The following is a 17,799-nucleotide window of genomic DNA, read 5'->3' on the forward strand; positions in this document are numbered from 1 at the left end:
TATTGCTTGACTTCGGAATTGGAAAAAGGATTTAGGATTGCTAGAGGTTCACTTTCAGGTTCCAACAATCTCCCCCTAAGTGAACTTAGCAATCAAGTCAGCTTAGATCACTTCTTCTTTGATGAACGTGTAGCCTCGAAAGAACCATTCTCGGACTTCGATGTACCAGGTTAGCTGAATCACAAACTCTTATTTCACTTGTTCTGGAGCTTCAGACTTAGACGCACAGCTGATGAAATTTTTGATGGATTTCGTAGGAACCATGTGTTTGTTAAGGACACGAAAAAAGTCCTTTTGTTTGTCTTCTTTGTTTTGTACAGAAACCCTAGAACTGGATCATCAATAGGGCCTTCAGCTAGCAGTTCAGCTTCCAGAAGCACATATTCTATCTTGGCAACAAAGTCTTCAGTTCCGAATAGATGAGCCAACTCATAGTCATGTCGACAAAATTTCGCGACATAATCTTTATGGAAGCTCAGAGCAGCATGGTAAGAACCCATGCTGATATCATCATTTTGGAGACCACGGGAGTGAGCAGCTAAAGTGAGAATATCAATTGGATTCATTACCGAAAAGTCAACATCGGTGATGGATTGATAATTTGGTTTGTTTCTGACAACATGGTACTGGAGTAGTTGACAACTAAGTTCAAACTTGGCGAGGACCTTCCTTCAGTACCCTGAAATCTTTGTAATCCTCTTCCTCTTCCATACTTCCTTTATGGGAAGTGCATTCTTGTCATATAAGGTTTTTAACCTTTCTCGCTCGGTTTAGATGGTGACCTCTGGATTGTCATTGGGATGGAGAGAAGAGAACTTGATGTAAAATTTGCTGAAGGGAGAGAGAGGAAGATCAAGTTGTTCGAAATCATCGGAAGGAATGTCATAGTACATAAAGGGTACTATATCGACATCCTTAAGAATACCTTCGCGGTAGATAGGAGAAATGCCATGCATCGGATCAGGATTGTCTTTGAGCGCTTGAATCTGGATGTTGTACTCTAAAGCTTTGTTAATCTCCTCCTGAGACCATCCAAGTTTTTACTTTGTTGAAGGTCCAGATTCCGTGATAGGCTTCTTGCCATTGTCATTGCTATTGTTTTGGACGGAGATTACACGCAACATGTTCTCGTCCACAATGATCTTGGGAGGGGAGGATGGAAGGGGTTCTTCCGGATTGTCATCTGGGGTCCGGAGAGGAGAACCTTCATCTATTGGAGTGATTTTTGGCTCTGGAATAGGTGGCATCATAGAAGGAGTGGCTCGGAAGGCTTGAGCGGTGAGGAAGGTTTTGGCCTTGGCTCTTTGGATTCCCCTTTGAAGAACATCAGGCGAAGAATATGGCCAAGAAACTGCTAACCAAATTCTTTGCTCTTCCTCAGTCATTTGCTTTGGGAAAAGCTTCCGTGGAGCTTCAATAGCAAGTACTCCCTAAGTGACATATTGTTCTTCATCATTGTCTTCATTATCATCATCATCATCATTGTTTCCTAGAAGTCTGGAGAGAACTTGGACTTCAACATCATAAACAGAATCTTCATCTCTGAGTTGAAAAACCGAGGTAGACTTCCATGGTTGACTTGGAACTTCTCCCATTCTTGCATTGATGGCCTTATGAACCGGTGCAAGTGATAAAGAATTCTTTAGATTAGCAAACTTGTCAAACACCTTTTGAAGACTGGTGTTGAGTTGAAGAGTAAGAGCATCATAAGCTTCAGAAGTGGGCGCTTGGGACGAGAGATGATCAAACAAATGTCCAAGGATAGCAAGCATCTCATCAAACTTGCGATTCGGAACACGAACAATGTTCCAAGTGGAGCGGAGCAATTTGATGAGGACTTGCTGCATGATTAGGTTCATTTCGTCCTTTTTCTTGATTTTCTTCTCCAGCCTCTGAATCTGGTTTTCATGGCAAACATGGGTCTGCCTGATGAGATCATTAGTAGCAGCAACTAGGTCATCATGAACCTTGAGCATTGTGGTGATGGTGTCGAGATAGTGCTCAACTGAAACATCATATTTAGCTTCAACTTCTTCAATTGGGTGTTTGAGGCGTATGGAGATTAGTTTATCTAGTTGAGCTTCTCTTTAAGCCATAGAAGGTCCAGACTGATTGGATAAGGACTAGAGAATGGCGTCTAGCTTGGAGTCCAGTCTGGACACCTTTGTATCAATCTTAGTGTTGAGCTCAGCCACATAAGTTATGAGAGTGGTGAACTTCTTCATTGTGTTTGAGACATTGGATTGGATATTCATAAGAGCAAACTGATCAATATGATTTCCTGCTGAGGATCCGTCGTTTGAGCTGGAAGGTTGAGGATTGGGATTCGGAGATACAGGATTGATTGGAGTGACAGAAGGACTGGGTTTGTTGACGACGGCATCGTCATGGAGTTTTTATGTTGATTCAGACTCTTACTGAGTGGAGGATAAGGATCCGAAATCAAAAGCAGCTTGGACGAAGATGGCTTTAGATGAAGTTGAACTGAGGAAAACACGTTAGCAATCAGTAACATGTGCATAATCTATGGTTAGCAGAACCTCTTCGAAAATTTCATCATCCAAAGCAGAAGGATTGGAAGCATGAGGAGCAGACTTTGGAGTTTCTTCGGATGTGAACTCAAGATCAGCAAGCTCATCTATGGGAACAACATCAGGAAGGTTGCTTTGAATGGCCCGCTTTCGCATGGAGATGACAATGACTTCAAATTGTGATCTTGTAAGTTTTGGATGCCTTGAGTGTGCCCTATCTACAAAGCCTTCCCAAAAATGATCATTAGTTCTTGGTCGTCCTGTACCCTTACTGGGTATTAGACCAGTTGAGGCACCTGAGGTTGGAGGGACAACTCCAGCCATGAAATACTTAGGGTCCGGAACAGGGGTTCTGGAGTGTGTGCATGTGGAATGAGTTGGGATAGCAAATGTGACATGCGGGTTTGTTCTAAGGGGCAAGGACCTTTGTACAACACCAGCATCACCTTTTTGGGAAGATGAGGGTGGATTATGTGTAGACTCCCCATGAGTGTGTGCATGTGTTTTTGAATCATCGAGGAGTACCTCAGATGAGTGGATGGGAGGGGTGTTCGGAAGGCCAGAATCAACCTGAATGTCATGAGCTTCTTCCTATTGAGAGGAAGAGCTGAATTTGGTTTTCTTTTTAGGCTTTGGATTTGAAGGAGAAGTCTTCCTTTTGGAAGAATTTTTAATCTTCGGTCCGGACACCGAAGGATTGGCCTCTTCCGGAATGGGCTCAATAGAGACTGGGGCAGGTTGTGTTGGGTCAAACACAACCGAAGTCTCTAAATGTTGTTTCAAATAAATGGAATAGGAAGGTATTAGGGCCAACATATGGTCTGGAAGACGTCTAACCAGACCAAAAAATGATTGGTACGGGTATAATGCTTAACTGTTTTAAAGGTGAGATATACCTCCTTTAGAATGGTGCAGATCGGAATGGGTTCTGATCGTTCTTTGTAAAGCTGTTGAATTGTCAGGTCCCATAACCTAGGGCTTGAGATCTCACTGGTCTTCCTTTTGATTGCGAATTTCCGGAAGTCCTGCCATAGCACCTTCGGAAGGTCAACAACATTGTCGCATCTGGAGTAGATGTTGCACACGATGTACAGCCAGTCCTTGCTAAGGGTGTCCGAGCCACCACGCTTTCCGGAAAACCCTCGAATCATGAAGTGACCCAACACAGTTCACAGTCAGGAAACGTTTGATTTATTGATGTCCTTTGCCTTGTAGTCCTGGTTGTACCCAATATGGTTCAAGAACAGTTGAAACTCTTCTACAGTGGGTTCTTGTACCTTAAAAATGTTGGGGTTTTCTTTCACACTAATAGCCTTCAGAAACGTCGATTTGTGGATTGGCACGATCCTATCACCTATGATTTTGGTTTCAAGAACACCATTGTCAATTTTCTATGAAATTATCTTGCACCGTAAGTAATTTTGGTTAGATCTCTAGGTTGTCAAGAACTATCTTCTCCGGATATGATGTAAGACCTTTACAAGGTCATTTTCCCGAACTTTTACATCATGAATATCAAAGATATTGACAGTCGGCTAACTTCTGTGTCATTCTTTATTCAAGTACTCTTATCATACTTTCGTTGGAGTCTATCTAAATCATGCTTTAGTCAAGTCATTGGACTATAGTAATTTAGCTCCGGAGACATTTCCAAGTCTCTTTCAGTGGTTGGATCTTGTTATTCACCAACCCACGATACCTCGGCTTGAACGACAAACGTCTTGAGACCATTCTATGAACTTACTTCTACTCCTTACTAGGACTGCATCATAGGTATGTTGGTCAAACCTTCGCAATCATACTTCCATTCCATTACTGGGACTACATCATAAGGATGTAGGTCAAAGTTTCGAGAACATAGTCTTACTCTTTACTTGAACAATCAAAGTACCCCTAGGGTCAACTAGAATCGCTCACAAAATCCTTATCTTTCATGTTACAAAATCATGTCGTCATCCGGAAGCAATCAGTCGAACGACGAAACCTCCGCCTTTCCTATGGACGTCGCTACCTTTCGAACAGCAGTTACAGCTGCCGTGGTAGCTGTCGTAACCGTGGTCCTTGCGCACCGTAGCGCTATCAGCACAGTCAATGCTGCTGAAGGGAATGAAGTTTCCAATCGTGGTACCCATCCAGGAAGTCGTCAAATGGTAACAGTCACAGGCTCGCAAAGCCGAAAAGCAGAGAACAAGAAGCGAAAGCATCAAGCCCGGAAAGAACGCAAGAGATCCCAAAGGCTGGCTATGCAATAGCAACAAGTGGAAACACCTGCCATCCCAGTACCGAGCAGGGCATACGAGGGAAAAATCTCGAAGTGTGATAAGTGTAGTTTCCATCATCATGGGGCTTGCCATGAGATGCAGTGTTGCAATTGCCTAAAAATAGGGCACCATGCTCGTGGCTATGGAGCATAGGCACGACCCATCACTCAAGTCCCTTTCATCGGGACTAACCCTACACACGCGAGTAGTTATAACGCCGAACGCTTTAGGAAGAAATTTTCAAAGTGGAGTAACGAGCAAGGAACTCGTGTCCACATAACACTGGCTAAACACCGCAATCCCGTCACCAATGCAAGTACTAGCCAGTCATGCCACCAATGCGGTGAGATAGGGCACGTCAAGAAGGATTTCCCTATAGCAAAGAACTCTGGCGCAGATGGGAGGATTCTCAGGATCACAGCTGCGGGAGAACCTGCTCCGGAACCCATGTTAATGTAATTAAGGCATTTCGTGTAACAGACTTATAAACTACCCAGAACTAGTGCAACTAGAGTCTTACCTTTCGCGAGATCCTGTCCGTAAAGGGATGCTCGTGCTGCGTATACTTGTCTTTTGTAGTATACCTGATTCGCAACAACAGTCTTGTCGTAAGTCTAAATTACCGTAACTCTGTTCATGGTGGCACGGTTATGTTTTGTCTGTAAACGCCTTATGTTCAAATCTAATGTCTTTAAAGTTTTTGTATGATTACGACATTATCATACGATTAGATTCAATTTGATCCACGCCATAACAGCTTTATACGTACATCGCTTTCTTCTAGCTCGCTTTTCCAGCGAAGCCGTCATATCAGAACACCGAAGCACTCATGCCAGGAGTACCTCTTAGATATTTTCTTTCCGAAGAAAACCCCGAAGTACCACTCGTGCAATACGTCAAGTTCAATCCAAGGATTCATACGATTGATCTATCACTGTGGAATGTATACATAAGAGTGAGATATAATCAAGGTTCTACAGGTTTAGAATTGATGATTCCACTTTAACTTCTTTTTCCCCGTTGGGATGTGAGCTTAAAGAAGAATCAGTTATTCGACTACCTTTTCAATCTTAATTACATACGACTCGTATACACGAGATTGTCATTGTGAAAAAATGTATGAATTCTAATATGAACTTCAGGACGGAGAACTGGCTAAGCCTACGAGTAATCGCATCGTCATGTGAACAAACTTAGAACCCAGTACGACTCTTCTAAACAGATCGCCCTATAGTCTAAACACCTACAGAAATACCATAACAGTACAGACAACTTAACGAACTGCACAGCGATAGAATAAGAAGACTAGGCTTCTCACCCTGGAGAACCCCCAGTCTTATTCTCCTAGAGATCGACGGATTGCATCGTATGTGCCTCGGATATCGAGGACCCCGTCAAGATTTTTCATTAGAAATCGTTATCTCTGCCTCGCATAGATGAAATGGTTGAGAAAACACAAGGAAAGAATTACTTTCAGAAATGGGTCTGAGATCCGAATATCACTAGTTTGGGTGTGACGGAAGGATGTCCGGAACACTACCTTCCGAACTCGATGCGAACACTTCAAGTCCGTAGTGATACCCTTCGGATAGGACCAACGCACCCATAGCTTTCATGAGCTAAATGAGTAGGGTAGGTCTTTCTTACTTGGATCAGTTCCTCATTTCTCCATGTAATGACTTACTTATCGACCCTCGTGGTAAGAATGAACCTCTGGAAACATTACCTTCAGAGATACTTTTCGCAAATTTCTATGAACCCGAGTTTTGGAATTGAAGAGTCAAAATTTCCTAAAGACACACTATTAGTGATGTGTAAATTCTTGAGTACTCTGGAAATTATCCAAAATCGTTGAGAGTTTGTCGACACCGGAGACACCGATAGAAGTTCGCCAAATTCTAGGTCTTACGAACCTACTGTCATAGTTCATCCAGAACTCCTCGTAAGACACACTATTAGTGATGTGGAAATTCTTGAGTACTCTGGCAATTATCTGAAATCGTTGAGAGTTTGTCGACACCGGAGACGCCGGCAGAAATTTGAAAAAATTCTAGGCCTTTTAGCCCTACTGTCATAGTCCATCAAGAACTCCTCGTAAATCACAGAAACCCTTTCGACTCTGACCCATAAAGGGGTGGCCCTTGACTGGGAAGTTAAACAAGAAAAAGGAACCTTGGAGATTCCAAGTGAGTGACCAAGTTCTTTAGGAGAACTCACTCTGGGAATGGCTTAATACGCTTCGTATCGCGTGGAAAGCTAAATCAAATATAGTTAGGACCTCCAAGATTCTTATCAGAATCGGTCATGTGCCTCGCACAAACTAGACCTACTCCGTGAACTCAGTAGCGTACATTCTACTCTTCGCGTCTCGATCGTGAAACTGTACCTTTCCGTTAGGACTCTTGTAAGTCCACTCGTCGAGATCCACGCCTTCGTATTTGAACCATAGTGACCCTCGACCGAGGGGTCAAGCGGACGAAGCATCGCCACCGCCCATTAGTCCAGGTTCGTTGGGATACCAACCGAGAACCCGATTTCACTTAGGAGTGCTAGAACCAATCGATTAGAAAGTTTCCTCCTCATGACTCGATCATTCGTATGTACTTCCTTGTCTAAATTCTAATTTCGGGACGAAATTCCCTTTAACAGGGGGATGATGTGACAACCCGAAAATTTCTAGCTTGCATTCTTCATTTCTTATCAATAATAGACTCGTTTTGCTATCTTGTAGTACCATTTAGTGTCTATTAGAGCATTCTAAATGTGTTATAATCAAGGTTGGAGTGTGGAAATGGGTTAACTCAAAGTGTAGGAATCAAAAAGAGGCCAAACACTCCAACACATGGAGTGTGCGGCCACACACTTGAGTGTGCGGCCACACACATGTGTTTGCGGCCTCACACCCTTCCCAACCGCACACTCCACCTATATATACCACACTTAGTCATTTTTGAACACTTCTTTCACTTCTTCAAGCATAGAACTCGAAATCCTCTCAAGTATCATTCAAATCTCCTTGAAGATCTTCATAAAAGGTACCAAGAACACCAAGAACACCATGTTTTCTGGCAGCACACCTGGCCGCACACACGTGCTGGCAGCACACCTGGCCGCACACACACATATAGTGTGTATTTTGGCCATACACTCCTTTGTAAAGCCTTATACCGCTTCATACAATCATATATGGTTGTAACACTTCAATATAAGTGTTTACTAGTCCCTAAGGTGGTCCCAATTCATTTATTAGTTTTTCATAATACTAATTATATTCATATGTGTGCAAATATATGCTAAATAGGATTCGCCTGTGTGCTCAAGTCACCACTTGACACTTAGCAATTCATCCAACATTGTCATCAGAACCACTCACTACAGGTGAGTTCATACCCCTTAATCAATGTTTTAAACTGTTTTTAAATGTTTTATGGGGGGATACAAGTAGAATTATGCTAATTATTATATCAATCACATGTGGTTAATAAGCAGCATTCAAATGATTGGCTACTTATTAGCCGTTTTACCAAACAGTTTCCTTCAAATGTTTTTCATAAACATTTTATATGTTTTAAAACTCCTTATTACACTGTACATTTTACTCTGTATATTACATTTCAAACTTATTTACAATTGTGTTTCAAACAAATGTTATTTATACTAAAATGCTTTATCAAACCCATGCCTCAAACCATTTTATAGATTGACATCAAGTCGATCTTTTCTTAAGATAATAACTATGTTCAAAGGTTTTACAAAACTTATTTATGTTTTTATATTATAAATTGCATGCCTCTATATGTATAGTTATATAAGAAATGTTTAAAAGACTTAGGAAGGCTATCCACCTTATTTCCTTTTCGCGCTTGAGATGTGGTCTGGTGGGATATCGGGTACTCGTCCAAAGGTCGTTTAAATATTAGTTATATAACATATATACATATATAGTCATAAAGGTCCTTCCAGTTCATCCCATGCCCTTGGGTAGCAAGGGTATACATCCATGTCCATACGTACCAGTTATATTACTAGTAAACTACCATATGTGTAGTTTAGGAAGATACTAGAACTATTACTAGAACGCAATATCATACTATGAGTCAGTTCATTCATTAGTCAATACTTACTACTATGAGAAAATATACAACTATACTAGAGAAGAACATATACAACTATACTAGAGAAGAACATAGACAACTATACTAGAGAAGAACATATACAACTATACTAGAGAAGAACATATACAGCTATACTAGAGAAGAACATATACAACTATACTAGAGAAGAACATATACAACTATACTAGAGAGAGAACATATACAACTATACTAGAAAGTGAACATATACAACGATACTAGAACGAGTACATTACTATACTTGCTAGGTAGAGAGCACGTACAATACTAGCTAGAACATTATAGTACATTACCATACTACTACATAGATATGGTCACATGATCACATTTACATGAGTACACTTACAAGGATTCCTAGTACATTTTATATGTATAGATTATGTTATATAATCCTGATTCTTATCTTTACTTTGTGATTCAATCACATAATCGAAGAGATAGATTGGATTTAATATCCTAGTACCGAAAGATATGTTGCGGGACTGACCATTCCTAGAATCTTTGTTAGCTACAGAGGTAAAAGCACATCCACGGATGTCAACGGTTGATACCATTACAGGTATACTTTCGGGGACTGACTATTCCTATACCCAACTGTTATCAACAGAGGTAAATGTACGTCTACGAATGTCTTCAGTTAACATTGTTAGTTGCCCTTGTTCCAAAGGGTAATACTAATTCAGCTTGGTCTTGGTAGAAGACTACATTCAGAGCAGTTAGGTCTTGGTAGAAGACTACATTCAGAGCAGTTAGGTCTTGGTAGAAGACTACATTCAGAGCAGTTAGGTCTTGGTAGAAGACTATATTTAGAGCAGTTAGGTCTTGGTAGAAGACTACATTCAGAACAGTTAAGTCTTGGTAGAAGACTCCTTTTGTTACTAATAGGAATCATAGGGATTTCTAGGGCTTTTCAAACGTTTATAGTAACTTTACAAACATTTTCATATATACAGTTCATTTACATTTTCAATACTTACAATTCGTATACATACAAATACTTACATTTCAAATACATACAAGTATTTACATACAAATTAAGACACTAAAATACTTACGATCTCACCAGCTTTAAAGCTGATACTCTCTTTGAAAATTACTTGTATCCTCAGGTCATCATAGACAGGTACCGATGCAAGGATTAAGGAAGATGGAGCTCGTTCAAGGGTCATCTTTCATTTTGATTTATTCATTAGTGTCTATTATACATATCAGAATACACTTGTATTAAAATTATATTATTAATGCAATGGATGATGTTGTTGCTTGTTTACTACTTTTCATTGTTGTGATACTGTACATGACGTCCTCCGCCCCAGAACGTTACCGCCGTTCAATGGTTTTGGGGTGTGACAGCTATACACGGAGAAATCATCATCACCTTTTGGGAGTGATAAGATTGGAGCATGAGTCAAAAGATCTTTTAAGGTCGAGAAAGCTTTTTGTTGGGCTTCACCCCATTCCAACTTCACTTCCTTCTGTGTAAGACTCGTGAGAGGTACGGCTATACGAGAAAAGTCTTTAATGAATCTCCGATAATATCCCGCGAGACCCAAGAAACATCGAATTTCGGTAGCATTACGGGGCAATTCCCAATTTTGAATGGCTTTGATTTTGATAGGATCTACGGATACACCATCACTAGAAATAACATGGCCGAGAAATTGAACTTGGCGAAGCCAAAATTCACATTTCAAGAATTTAGCATAAAGTTTCTCCTTTCGAAGAAGTTCTAAGATTTCACGAAGATGAATGGCATGATCATCATCGGACTTGGAATAGATTAGAATATCATCAATGAATACGATGACATACTTATCGAGCATTGGGCGGCATACTCGATTCATCATATCCATGAATACGGCAGGAGCATTTGTCAAACCGAATAGCATGACAAGGAATTCGAAATGCCCATAACGAGTAGGAAAGCAGTCTTCGGTACATCTTGCTCTTGTACTTTCAACTGATGATAGCTAGATCTCAAATCAATCTTTGAGAAATAGCTAACACCCTGAAGTTGATCGAATAAATTGTCTATGCGAGGTAGCGGGTACTTGTTCTTGATAGTCACTTTTATTCAGCTCACGATAATCAATGCACATTTGCATCGATCTGTCCTTCTTCTTGACAAACAATACCGGAGCACCCCAGGGAGAGGTACTTGGTCGAATAAAGCCTTTGTCAGGTAATTCGTGCAGTTGAATCATCATTTCTTTCATCTCGGCTGGCGCAAGACGATAAGGAGTCTTTGCAATCGAAGTAGCACCAGGCACAAGGTCAATTCGGAATTCTACTTGCCTGTCTGGAGGAAGTCCAGGCAGATCATCGGGGAAAATATCAGGATATTCGTTAACGATGGGAACATCATTTATAGTTTTATTCTCCTTTCTTGAGATGTAAACTGTATAGGCTAGATAGATAGGGCAACCTTTCGATATAAATTTATGAGCTTTGAGGAAAGAGATTATTTTTAAGATCCTTTGTTCACCGTAGACATGAATAGAATCTTCCCCTTCAATAGGTATGCATACCATCTTTTCGTAACACAAGAGTTCTACATGGTTCTTTGACAACCAATCCATGCCGAGAATAATATCGAAATTGGGCAAAGAGATAGGGATTAGGTTAGCAAGAAAATTATAGCCTTCAATTTATATGACACAATCCCTATAGATTTTATCAGCAATTAATGATATACTTCCCGCAGTATCTATGTGAAATGGTTGCGCGAGTGCATAGCAAGCAGTTTGAAAAGAATGCGCAAATTCATAAGATAAGAAAGAATCTGAGGCACCAGAATCAAATAAGATGTGAGTAGGTCTAGAGTTAACAAGAAATGTACCCGTCACACATTCGGGTCCTCGCGTGCTTCCCTTGTGGTAATCTGGAATGCAGGACCCTTAGCTTTTGGCACCTCCTCCTTTTTAGCTGGAGTATTCTTTGGTTGTTAGATAGGGACTTGACTTCTCGCCGGTTGTTGAACAGAAGCCTAACTTCCCGTCACTTGGCTGGTAAGAGTAGGGCAAAAACGCTTCTTGTGGCCAATAATACCACATGCATTACAAGTCACATCCTTCCTTGGGCAAGCTAGCTTTATATGACCAGTTTCTCCACACCCATAACAGACAATGGATTCCTTGTCTATTTTGCATTGACCCGAATGATTCCTTCCACAAACACGACATGAAGGCGATTGAATAAAAAAAGATTGTGACCTGCCGCGGCCACGAAAAGCTCTTTTAGATTGCGCTTGCATGCTAGGATCAGTTCGAACAGAATGAGCTGGTGGAATAGTGGAAACAGGAGTAGTTCTTTCAGTACGTGGATGCTTTGGAATAGTAAGAGTGGCACCATGTATCTCTAAGTCATGCTCACGCCTTCGAGCAGATTAAACGACTTTATCGAATGACAAAACATCCCGATTGGCTACAAAATCATGGATTTCATGTCGTAGTCCCTCCATGAATAACTGAATTTTCTCGTCTTCATTTGGAATATACTTCGTAGCAAACCTTGTTCTTTGATTAAATTGAGTTTCATACTCATTCACAGTCATTCCTCCTTGTTTAAGCTTGAGGAATTCCTTCTCCAATCTTCTCCTCATATCTAGAGGACAATACTTCTCTTGCACACGAGTCTTGAACAACTCCCAGGATAAGTTCTCCTGGTCACATCCATTGAGAGCTTCATATGTTGCTTCCCACCAGCCTAAGGCTTCTCCGATGAGCATTGTAAAAGCATAGATAGCCTTGTCTTCATCATCCACATAAGAGACACGAAATACTTTCTCTATGTTTTGGATCTAATTAAGAACAATAATGGGATTGCGAATACCGGAAAACTCTGTAGCACCACTACTCTTGAAATCTTTGAACAAGGGACGCTTCACCTTTCCGCTTGAAGATTCTCCAGTGGCTTTCTCTTTTTGATTATCACTATTCCTTTTGTGTTCTTCAAGAGTCTATCGAATAACACTAGTAAGTTTACCAAAGAGTCGCTCCTCACGAGGAGATACTGGATATTCACTTCCTCGGGTTGAGGATTTCCACCAACCTCAGGGGTATGGCTACTTACTTGTTCAACCATTGATCTGAAATACAAAGTAACATTGTATTTTAGAATATTAGGGTTTATTATTACCTAATACTTTTACTTATATTTTTCTTATGGTTTGTATCCCTATACTTACAATGCTTAAGTTCATATATTGACCTTCCAATAGTTTAAGTCTAAATACCAATCCGTGGAATTTAGTTCACTTAAACCACTGCTTTGATACCATGATTGAAAGACCCTAACTTTCCTATTTATGAAAAACTCAAACTTTCATACTCGACAATATAGTTACTCCAAAACATGCTACTTGCATATTCATAAAAGCAATATATTACATTGATAAAGAGGTTACAAACTACTGGATACAAACCAACTATTACAAAGTGTTATATATTACATAACTACCCAGGATATTGTAATTTATACAAACATAAACTGAAGTACAAAAGTACTAATACAAACTATTCTAAATCTTTCAACAGTATGTGATCATACTAGTTACTTATCACCTGCAATTGTTAAACATTGATAGAGTAAGCGGTGACGCTTAGTGAGCTCAATAATAGATACAATATAACATTATGCCATATATATACATTAATATGGCAGAAGCAAAGAGGAACAACAAAGACATATGTGAAATCATGTGACAAGCGTTCATATCAATCAAAAACTTTATTCAAATATATACTTTTCAATGCTTGATATACATCAATAAAACTCTGGCCCAAATGGCATAGAAGACATACAATTTCTGATTAACATCTTGTTTGATTTCAGGCTTATAGTCCTGTCTAACCATTTACCAATGTCATAGAATAGAATTCATTCTCTTACGGAGACATGCTCTACATGACCAGAGGCTACGTACCAGTACCAATGTGAATCTAAGTCCTTTCACTGATCACATGGTCAAAGGTATTACATTTGCTATAAAAATAGCGAATAAAATAACACAGGAAAATAACTCGGAATAATGACACTGAAAAGCACATAGCACATATAACACATAACATACAATTGTTCCTATATATTGAACTCACCTTGAAATAACCCGGGTTTAAAATAATAATTTGGGTAGCACTTTGGCCCTAAATATGACTTTCGTCGTTGAAAACCGGAAGTTTTCTTGAAAACCGGACTTTACTCGGGCGGAGTTTCGACTTGAAAATAAGATTTTCTCGGGAACTTCGGGGCGTCTGGGCTTGCTTTAGATGTCGAGAATGATAACAGGAGTTCTGGGGTGGTAGGGTAAATTTGGAAAGAGTATAAGGTGAAAAAGTGTAAGAATTCTAAACAAAACCCGGCTGCCATTGCATTCTATTTATAGGGGACCGAGGCTCGCATTACGCTGAGCGTAAGTCCTCGGTACGCTGGGCGTACTCCGAGACGGCCATCTACACGGGGCGTAGCCTTCTTACGCTGGGCGTACCAGCAAAGCGTCATCAACTGGGCTTCGGATGTGGCTTCCATGTGGCGACCATGTGAAGACGGACTACGTGGCTAACTCTGGACCGAATACGTGCGAGGTACGCTGGGCGTAACCTCGTGTACGCGGGGCGTACGGCTTCGGATAATACTTCGATTTTTCCTTTATTTTTATTTAATAACTTCAAAAATTCATATCTTTCACATATGAACTCAGTTTTTGACGTTCTTTATATGCACGCGTAGGTGAAAATATGCTCTACAACTTTCGTTTAGACACTGTCGGCTAATTTTGAATTTATTTTTATTATTATTTTTTTAATAGACCGGGACAGGAAAATCCGTTAAAAATTCATAACTTCTTCATCCGACGTCTGTTTTCGTCTGACTTTTTACCGTTGTACAACAATTGACGAGATCTTTAATTCTCGTTTATGTTGTATCGGCTGAATATCGCTCGATCTAAAATTCGCGTTTTTAGCTGTCTACTGCTACTCTGAAATGTAGAAAAATCATAACTTCCTCATTCGAAATCAGATTTTGGCGTTCTTTTTATCGAACTTCTCGGTTTAACGAATACCAAGACTTTCATTTAGATCGCTAAGGCTAAAAAGTAGTTTATCAAAAACTCACCTTTTACGTCTTTCGGCGTCGTGTCGGTTTTGTCGCGAATCTTCGATTGGTCATAACTTCTTCGTTATAACTCGGATTTCAACGAGGTTTTTGCCTAAATGTTTTTAACAAGATTATCTACAACTTTCAATAATAAACTTTTACTTATTTGAAAATTTATATTTTCGCTATATTTCACTATTTGGCTTTTAATTGGAATCTCATAAGACTCCCAATATTTTATGAGTGATTCTAAACATAGTTTTACTTCATTTCTAGTGAAAACTATCTGTTAGAACTCAACACTCAATTTCACATAGTATTTCACAATTTTATTCATTACAAAACACGATTTCAAAACGTGTATGTTACATGAACACAAGCTTAATGGGAACCAAATTTGTTTATGAAATTACCTGTGGTTCGGAATCACATGAGATTGTCTCATCGACTTCACTATCTAGGGATGTCCATACACACTCTAATGGTTCAGACGAAGTTGATTAAGGAAAGATTTCCTCAACAACACAGTTGTTAAGAGGGCTGAAGTTCGGATTTTCAACAACAGACTTTTGAGTACTAGAGGTCCGATTCAGGTTTGCGTTTGTCAGAGGTAGAAATTGCATGGAATCGGGACTCTTAACAACTATGGGTTGAAATTCAGGAATCAAGGATGTGAACTTGACATTAGTCTCAAAAAGGGGTGACAAGGGAGAGACAGGTACGTCTAAATGTTGATGGTTCGGAACATCTCCCATAAAGGTCAGATTTTGCAACTCCTTCAAGGGACTAGCTATTGCTCTCAGAAACTCACTTCCGAGACCAGGAGCTTTTGACCATGGATAACGAAAGTTATGAGCATTCGTTGATTCGCTTCAAGTATATCAATGGAATTATCCAAGGCATCTATTTTGCATTGAGATGTTTGTTATCAAAAATTAAAATGTTTCTTTCATAATAAGTAATTTCATATTTGACTTTTAAAATGATACATTCATCTTTTTACATTAGAAGTTCATGCTCTAAGACTCGATTTTAAACTTCTTATCCTCAAAACGTAACTTAAGCCGATTTAAATCACATTCCTTCTCACTGGCTTCTATGGCGGACTCATAGGCTTTATAAATGGTACTCATATCTATTTGGATCTAAGTTAGGTAGGGTTCACAAAGAGACAAATCAAAATTATTATCAAAAATCATCGATTTTACCTGATGAACGATGCTTAAACTAGGTGGATCGTTGGTAGCCATGTAGCAGTAGTGTGGTTTAGCAAAATCATCTTCATCTTTTGACCCAGAGGACCAATATCCTTCATCGCATTCAACGGTTTGTCTTGCCATCAAGCACATGTTTCTTCCAGTCATCATGTCATCATCATCTTCGGATGACCAATATCCTTCTATATCTCTTGATACAGTTGTTACAAAAGCTTTTTCACTTTTTGCCATGTCTTGAGCTCCTCTAACGTAGTATATAGAGTCCTTGATCTTTGGTTTTTGGGGAGCTTCAGCCAAGAAATCTTTCGCAAAGTGGTTTGCATGTCCACACTTGTGGCACACTAACTTTGGCTTGTCGGATTTTGGATCCTACAATGGTTCCAAAGTAGATTTTGGTTTAGAGAGGTTCCGTTTGTATGAGGTGGATTTTCCAAAGTTGGTTGAGATTTCGGAGGAGAGTACGGTTGAGGATTATTTTGGTGAGGAGCATGCAATCGATTTTTATATGGTTTGTAAGATAGGTTGAAAGGACCTTTGTATTTCATGGAGAGTAGAGAAAATTCTTGTTAGAAAGGGAGTTCATAATTTATGGTTTCAGAATCTTCAAAGGGAAAATTTTGTGTGGGTAAGACGGGTAAGGAATATTGAACAGATGGAATAATGGGTTTGAAGGGATCCGAGGTTGAAGGATTTGGAATGGGTTGTTCATAGGAGCTGACAAGAGAAAGAGGACCTCCGGAGAGTTCCCTTATGGTCTGAGAAACATTAGACTCATGTCCTTGATGTTCATCAAAAAATTGATAGAGCTTTAAATTTTTCAAGGAGCCATTACTTTGGAGACAAGATTTCACATTTCCCCATCCTTTACCGAGGTTGTTAATGAACTTGAGATTGTACTACAAGGGAGTTCGGATAATCCCATGCGCAGTCATGTTGTTGACTATGATTCGGTAACGATTAGAGGCTAAGGCTACTGATTCACCAAGAGTGGTGGTGAAGGTGTCAAAGTCATTGACAACCGAAGTGAGACGCTTGTCTTCCATGTTTTCCAAACCTTCTATCAAGTCTTGGAGAATGTTCCAATATCATCAGTTGTTAGAGGAGTTGGACGAGTCTCATCTTGACCCATAAGCTGAGCAGCAACATCTCTTACAATTGTTCTTACAGGAACATAAGGGCCTTATTTGATAGATCTCCAAATAGCTTCACCTTTCTCTTTAGCTAATAAAAATCTTTCAATTCAAACTTTCAAGTGATCATATTCTTCCACAACTAGTAATAGGGCACGTGTAGGGCCACCCATGCTATTTGTGATTTGCATTGAAATCATTTGTTGAGGATTAGAAGCAGCGATTGAAGTTAAGATATCTTCAAGCAAAAGTGGTATATAGAAGAACTTTTATCCTTAACACAGAATGGTTGAAACACTAAGGTAATTTCAAACCAACTATAATCTGATCTTATGGATTCAAAGGACAACCACTCAAGCTTTGATACCAATTGAGAGAAAAAATAGATCTGGTGCGTAGGGACAAGGCTTGAAAACTCAAACCTTGAGTTA

The sequence above is a fragment of the Lactuca serriola genome, chromosome 5, assembly GCF_051521515.1.
Source record: "Lactuca serriola cultivar US96UC23 chromosome 5, Lser_US96UC23_V15, whole genome shotgun sequence".
In the NCBI taxonomy this organism is placed as follows: domain Eukaryota; kingdom Viridiplantae; phylum Streptophyta; class Magnoliopsida; order Asterales; family Asteraceae; genus Lactuca; species Lactuca serriola.